We start from the raw sequence: 8,006 nt of genomic DNA on the forward strand, positions 1-8,006 counted from the left end.
TAGAACTGAAAAATATTTTTCAACTCTTTGGCCATCTTTCTGTCAGAGAAACAGCCCAGCGCCATCTCTCCAGAAGAACGTGATATCACTGAATATTCCCAGCTGGACTGCTGTTCTGGGCTGATAACTCTGGTCTTCTCAGACTGGGAGAGGGCAGATTCCCTGTTCTGCCTGAAGGCACAGCAGCCTGCAACAATACCTGACACCCTCCAATTTATTAAAGGCTAAGCAACACATGCAGTCTCAAAAAGACTGAGAAGGAACTGAACATCCCAGGTGGGATCAGCCTCCATGCTGAAAACTCTGTGATATTCTCAAAATAGGCCCAGCTAAATCTCCCCATCTTCGCACCACCACCAGTGGAAAACCCAACAGCCTTCACCCACACTCACCATCTTGCCGATAGAAAAATCATCCAGCTCCACATCTCCAAAAGAATATGTTACTGCAGAATCTTCCCAGGCAGACTGGTCCTGGGTGAGAACTCTGTGGCCTTCTCCAAATAGGCAGGCAGATTGCCCCTTCTGCTTGAAGGCCCAGTAGCTGGCTTGCATACTAGACAGCCTCTGACATAGAAATGGCCCAGCTTCCACAACTGAACCTCATAAAACTGCCTAGCCAAATTGTTCCAGATCTATAACTCCTGAACAATGTGGCAGAGTGGGACACCTTAAAATTTCACAGTAATTTCATAGTCCAGTAGGATCACAGTAAATCTGACGAGAAAATTGCTTGGAAGACCACCAAGGTCAATTAGTCTAAAAAGGATCACAGAAAGCTCAACTAAGGACGGTAGATCCTCAGTGACTTTAGGAACACCAGTGTGTGCTATAACAATTATTACAAATTGACTACTTATTGGTCTAAGTTTTGATGATTCCATTTGCCTTTGTGTGTAACAAACAATATGAAGTCAATCTGTTTGTGCCTGCAAGGAGGCAGGTTGGGGTGGTAGGTGGTGTTGGATAACATTGGTCCACTCCTTTTTTCTCTGCTAAGGAGCTAAGGTTACTGAGTAACACTCTTCACAAAGCTCCGAAGCACTCCTATTCATCTTTAACTTCTCCTTTGTACTCTGCTTCCCTTATCTGTTAATCGCTCACTTCCCCTAATCAGAACCTGTGACTTGTAAAGTCAGATTCTTCAGAGATCTCTGGGTTTTGTATTTGTAAGTGAAATAATGCTTCTCTCTTTCCTTTGTGTCCTTTTTCAGTTTGTATAGACACAGGAAGCCAGCTAATGCCATGCTTTTGTTACTTGAGAGTTAATCTATTCCGAATAATAATCACTCCTGAGCATTTGTGCATTTTTTTCAATTTAAGCCTCAATTACACTTAGTTCCTAGCACCCCTAAAGGAGGTGCTATGAGGAACTTGGATGCACCCAGGGCAAGCTGTAAGGACAGTCCAAGTGCCATAAAACTTATCATAAGAGCACAGTCACGAATAGGCTCTGTCATTACCCAAAAAGAATTAACTGGATAATGACCCTGCTCAGGTTAGGAAGGGCTAATCTGGACTGAGGACTGTAGTCTGAGATATGTAACAGGATGTTCCCAGGAGAGCCAGCCATCTTTTAAGCTTCATATATCTCTTACTATATGAAGAGTCACATATCCATACAAAATGACTAGAAAGATTATTAAGGAGTAAATTTAAGATGACTGTTTAAATGGATTTGGACTAAGGAAAGGAGAAATTTGCCCTGAGATAAAATTTGGGCAGATCTCCTAGCAGGATGAAATTTTGTCCTAGCTTCCCAGGAAGAAAGGGCTTTATGTATGCTGATTGTGCTACCTCACCTATGTGTAACAGTTACCCCCAACCTTTGATGTTTTTGCTCTTAACTAATGCTGGCAGATAGGAATGGGGAGTGAGTGAAACTGGATGGGGAGTGTGAGACTGGGATGAGAGGAGTGTGAGTTTGGTATGGAGAGGAGATTAGCATAAACGGCAACTGATCACCAACCAGCTTGGTGGCCCTATTCCCTCATTTCCTCATTCATACTTCCATCCACAATGGCCAGCTGGGGTGGGGAAGTGGCTTATGACCACAGAATGCACGAGACACAAGCCCATACTTTTTGAACTCTGGGGACACTGATGGAAGGAGGGTCACCCTGGTGGTGGATGCTTTTTGTGTAGGAACATTTGAGGCCTGAAAACAGCTGCATTGTAAACAACTTGGTAAATCACAGCATTAAAATTTTAAAAAAAATTAAATAATATTTTTGTGTGTGGTGCTAGGAACACAACCCAAGATTTCACATGTACATTGCATGGGTTTTACCACTTAGCTACATCCCGGTCTCAATTTTTTAAATTATCATTTTATTTTATTTTTGCAGTGTTGGAGGTCAACCCCAGGGACTCATGCATGTAAGGTAAGTGTTCTATCACTAAATTAAACCCCAACTTGTTTTCTAGTTTAAATACTTATAATTGTGTATAGTTTGCAAAATAGAATTCAGAGGCCCAAGTATTTGTATGAGTTGTGAGCATATAATATTATGAGTATTCTTCTAATTTAGTTCTTCTGAGAAAATTCAGAAATTCTATATATGATTTCCACTCTCTCACTAGTCCAATTTGTTCTTTTATCTATTGGGATAAAAGAGAGGGTATGATAAATGAGACTAAGAAAAGGCAGAGTTATTATTCTTTTTTTCCCCAGCAGTGGAGTGCAAAATATTTTCTTGATCTATAGAGACTTTCATCAGTTCACTAAAAATATAGGAAAATATAAATGTGCCTGGCTCTCTCTTTGTTTATCTTATTATGCTTAGCAATACAAACAAAAATAAATTGACCCATTTTCAGCCATTGTCAATGTATTATTAAGGGAAAAGCAAAAATAGTAAATTTTGTGATAAATGTGAATTCTAGGGCTGGAGCGATAGCACAGTGGTAGGGCGTTCACCTTACAAGTGACCAACATGGCCGACCCAAGTTCGATTCCTCTGCCCCTCTCGGAGAGCCCGGCAAGCTACCCAGAGTATCTCGCCCGCACGGCAGGGCCTGGCAAGCTCCCCGTGACGTATTTGATATGCCAGACACAGTAACAACAAAGTCTCCAATGGAGACGTTACTGGGCCCGCTCGAGCAAATCGATGATCAATGGGAGGGCTCTTCAAACGTAATGAATCTATTTCTCTTATTCTTTTTGGTAAAACTGCATTTTAACTTTAGATTTGATGAGAAATTTTAGTGTAGGTTCTTATTTATTTTTTTTCATTGCCTAAGCTTTCATCTTCTATTTTTTTTTGTAATTTGCCTAAGCTTTTGATCTTTTTATAGAGAGAATACTGTAGCACTGTAGCACTGTCCTCCAGTTGTTCATCCCCGTTGCTCATCTATTTCTTCCAGCGGGCACCAGTAACGTCTCCATTGTGAGACTTGATGTTACTGTTTTTGGCGTATGGAATATGTCACAAGGAGCTTGCCAGGCTTGCCATGAGGGTGGGATACTCTCGATTGCTTGCCGGGCTCTCCAAGAGGGACAGGGGAATCGAACCCTGGACGGCCGAGTGCAAGGTAAATGTCCTACCACTGTGCTATCACTGCCTCCTAGACAGCCCCTTTGTGCCCTGTAGCCTGGAGAAGAGAATCATCCTCATCTTTTTCACTGTGAATTCTCCTCGGAGCGCGCCTCCCCCCTCCCCCACCATGTGTTGATTCATCAGGGAGCGAGACCCGGCAGCCAATGACTACCCCAACCTTTACTACTCTGAGCTGTACATCCTCAAAGGCGGCTACAAGATCTTCCCACTGCACCCGAGTTTCTGTGAACTGCAGGACCACCGGCCCATGAACCATGAGGCCTTCAAGGGGAACTGAGGACCTTCCGACCCACAGCTGGACCAAGGAGCGGAGCCGGCAAGAGTTGTGCAGCCGCCTGCAGGAGCAGTGACGGACCTGTCTCCTGCCCGTCTCCTGCCCATTTCGTGCCCATCTTGCTGTAGCCTGCAGAGCCTCCGCAGAGCCTGCTGGAGGTTCAGGGGGTTACCAGGAGAGGGACGGTGAGGACGTCCCACCCTCTGCTCCTGGTCCTCTCCCCTTTCTCTCCAACCCCCACCCCCTGTCCCCACCTAGTGCCTGGAAGAGTCCAGACTGTTATAGAGAGAGAGAAAAAGATGAAAGAATAAACTTGTAAAGAGTCAATCAACCCAAGACCACCTAACAATCTAACAGAGAAAAGACTTGGAGAAAAAAAAATCCATAGATTACACTTTTCCTTCTCCCCTATGAACATGCTAATAGATGTCCCCTAGTTGAAATCCAATTAGAAGATAGATCAAAAGTTTACATAGTTATATAAAATTTGACTTCATGGAGGAGAATAGAGAAGTAGACATGAAAAGGTAATGAAAAGGATGACTCCCATCAAAATCTTTTCAAAGATGTGGCTTTATAAGAATTATCTTATGGTTAAATGATGTATCATAAGATCATAATCATGAGTTCTGTTTTATAGTCGGAAACTGTATACATTTTATTTATGAATTTTTTTAGCCTCCCCTGGTTGTACTCAGGGCTACTCTGAAGAACCATATGAGGTGCTGGGGATTGAACTCAGGTCAACCACATGCAAGGCAAGCACCCTACCTGCTGTACCCTACATGTTCAGCCCCCCTGTTTACCTTTTTAATAATAAAACCTCCCTAACCTGAACTTTGTGATATCTTTCTGACATTGGAATATCTTCTTCTTCATACTTCCCACTTACAAAAGGATAATTACAAAATACATATCTATGTCAGAAAACTATCTTGCTAGTGTTCTTAATTTGAGTGAATTCCAGAGAATATTCTTCCCAATTCTCTAACGTCTACCTTATCCTGAATATTTCATATCTGCTACCAAAATAACCAAGCAAGCAAGCAAGCAAGACACTGAATTAATGAGATGAGTTGGCAAAGGAAAATTTGAAAAGAAACCCTTTGTTGCTGTTGTTAATGTTAAATAGATGCCCAGAGAGTCTATAGACAGAACTGAGATCCTATATACTTGGTGCCACTAGCAGACCTGTAGCTCCTGGACAATCATGATCATGATCACGATCATCCTGTTGTTCGTTGATTGCCTCGAGCAGGTACCAGTAACGTCTCCTTATTCCTAACCCTGAGATTTTAAAAGAGCCATATTCAATACTCTTTCAGGGCTAAGAGTATGAGACCTATCATTGTTACTGGTAATTGGCATATTGAGTATGACACGGGAAGTTTGCCAGACTCTGCCTTGCGGACAGGATACTTTCGGTAGCCTGCTGAGTTCTCCAAAGTAAAAATGAGATAATAAGATGTCCCACAGCCACAAATGCGGCTGTGCGTTTCTGGGAGCTGGATTTTATAGTCTCTAGGTCTTGGCGGCTGATGGGAACCACAAGGCGCTGGCAGCAGCTGGTGGGTGTAATGCCTACCTACTGGAAGATGGGGGATCTGGGTGGAGAAGGCCCAATCCCGATCCAAGCAGGCTTGGAGATCTCAGCCCCAGGACCCGCATTCCTGGGTTCCTCTGCCGGTTCCTTCATGCATGAGGCTTGTCTGGACGTGTGGAGAAAGGTCTCAGCATGGCTGTGGCTGGTTCTGGAGGTCTTAAGCTGCTGGGGCTCTGTACAAGGCGGGGAGAGAAACTCAACCTGCCCTCCTCCAGGGGGCCCTGGTGAGGACAGCCAGGCATGGGGGCAGGAGACTCTGGACAGGTTGACATAATTCTGTGATGTTAAAGAGGGAATCATCCAGAACCTAGACAATTCAGTGAAGGCTGTTTCCCCAAAAGAATGTAATGAATTTACACCACAATTAACTTTGGGTAGAGTCCTACCGCAGTTTCACTACCTTCTTGGTAGAGGTTTACTATTCTTTTAGAATCAATTTAATGTAACTCTACTTATTTTGTTTTATGTTCTCACCACCCTTGTTTTCTTATTAATTTCCTATCTTCTTTTGGATTATTTTAGATTCCATATTAATTTATTGTTTTTTGAATCCATTTATCTTTGTATTACTTTTTTAGTGATTTGTTTAGGGATAAAATATTTATTTTAAACATTTATAATTTAAGAGCTGATATTATACCAACTCATGTATAAAACAGAAATTATTCATTACAGCCATAGTTCAATAGTCTGAGTGTGTGCTCTGCATGAGGAGGCCTGCCTTTGATTCACAGCACTAAAATGGTGTCCTAAGCACTGTGTAGAGAGACTGTAGTGAGGTTGGGGCAATAGCATAGCTGGTACAACATTTGCTTTGTACATGGCTGACCCTGAATTTGATTCCCAGCATCCCATACGGTCCCCCTAGCAGCACCAGGAGTAATTCCTGAGTGTAGAGACAGGAGTAACTGCTGTCCATCACCGGTATGACCCAAAAAGCAAAAAATAAATAAGTAAATAAAATAAAAGAGTGACTGTGGAGCACTGAGCAGAATAACTGTTGAACATCCCTGAGTAGCACCCAAAGCCAAACCAAAATAAAACAAAGAGAAATTTTAAGAATGTGTAGAAATATCCAACCTTCTGTGTTTTAATGTTTACCAAATTTTATATTTTTTCTTCCCTTAAAACAATGGGCTGGAGCGACAGCACAACAGTAGGGTGTTAGCCTTGCACGCAGCCAACATGACCGACCCGAGTTCGATTCCTCCGTCCCTCTCGGAGAGCCCAGCAAGCTACCGAGAGTATCTCGCCCACATGGCAGAGCCTGGCAAGCTACCCATGACGTATTCGATATGCCAGACACAGTAACAACAAAGTCTCCAATGGAGACGTTACTGGGCCCGCTCGAGCAAATCGATGAACAATGGGAGGACAGTGACTTAAAACAATTGAGATATAATTAATATATACATATGTATACATAAGTAAGAAAAGTAAAGTAAAGGCCCTCCCGTTGATCGTCGATTTGCTCGAGCGGGCCCAGTAACGTCTCCATTGGAGACTTTGTTGTTACTGTGTCTGGCATATCAAATACTCTCGGTAGCTTGCCGGGCTCTCCAAGAGGGGCGGAGGAATCGAACTCGGGTCGGCCATGTTGGCTGCATGCAAGGCAGACGCCCTATCCGCTGTGCTATCGCTCCAGCCCCTGGGCTGGAGCGATAGCACAGCGGGTAGGGCTTTTGTCTTGCACGTGGCCGCCCCGGGTTCGAGCCCCAGCATCCCATATGGTCCCCGAGCACTGCCAGGACTAATTCTTGAGTGCAAAACCAGGAGTAACCCCCGTGACATGTATATATATATATATATATATATATATATATATATATCCCCCCTTTGGCTTTGAAACTACTATTGATCAGTAGAACCAGAACCCATGCTGAAGTTTGGTAGGGTTGTAAGAAAACATCTAATCTGCTAGTAAAAATTGTAGTGTCTGATCTTTAAAGACTGTATTCAAAACAACTGTAACGTATGTGATATATAGAGGTACACAGGGCCAATGAGGATATTTATATTACTGGTTTCCTCCTCTGTGAGCAAGGCAAACACCCTGCTTTCTATACTATCTCTCCATCCCCATTTTTTTAGTTCTCTTGAGATATAATAATTGACAAATAAAATTCTAACATATTGAAGTGTACCATGCAAGAATAGGGCTGGAGCGATAGCACAGTGGGTAGGGTAGCCTTACACGCTACTGACCTGGTTCGATTCCTCCGTCCCTCTCAGAGAGCCTGGCAAGCTACAGAAAGTATTCCGCCCACACGGCAGAGCCTGGCAAGCTCCCCGTGGCGTATTTGATATGCCAAACACAGTAACAACAAGTCTCACAATGAAGACGTTACTGGTGCCCACTCAAGCAAATTGATGAACAATGGGAGGACAGTGCTACAGTGCTATTTTGAGATAAAAGTACTTTTTTTTAAAAAAAATTTATTAGTGAAACACCATGAGGTACAGTTGTAGACTTACAAATTTTTGTGCCTGGGTTTCAGTTATACAATTAATGAGTACCCATCCCTCCACCAGTGCCCATTTCCCACCTCCAGTGCTCCCAGTGTCCCTCT

Source organism: Sorex fumeus, unplaced genomic scaffold (genome assembly GCF_029834395.1).
Source record: "Sorex fumeus unplaced genomic scaffold, SorFum_2.1 ptg000061l, whole genome shotgun sequence".
NCBI lineage: Eukaryota > Metazoa > Chordata > Mammalia > Eulipotyphla > Soricidae > Sorex > Sorex fumeus.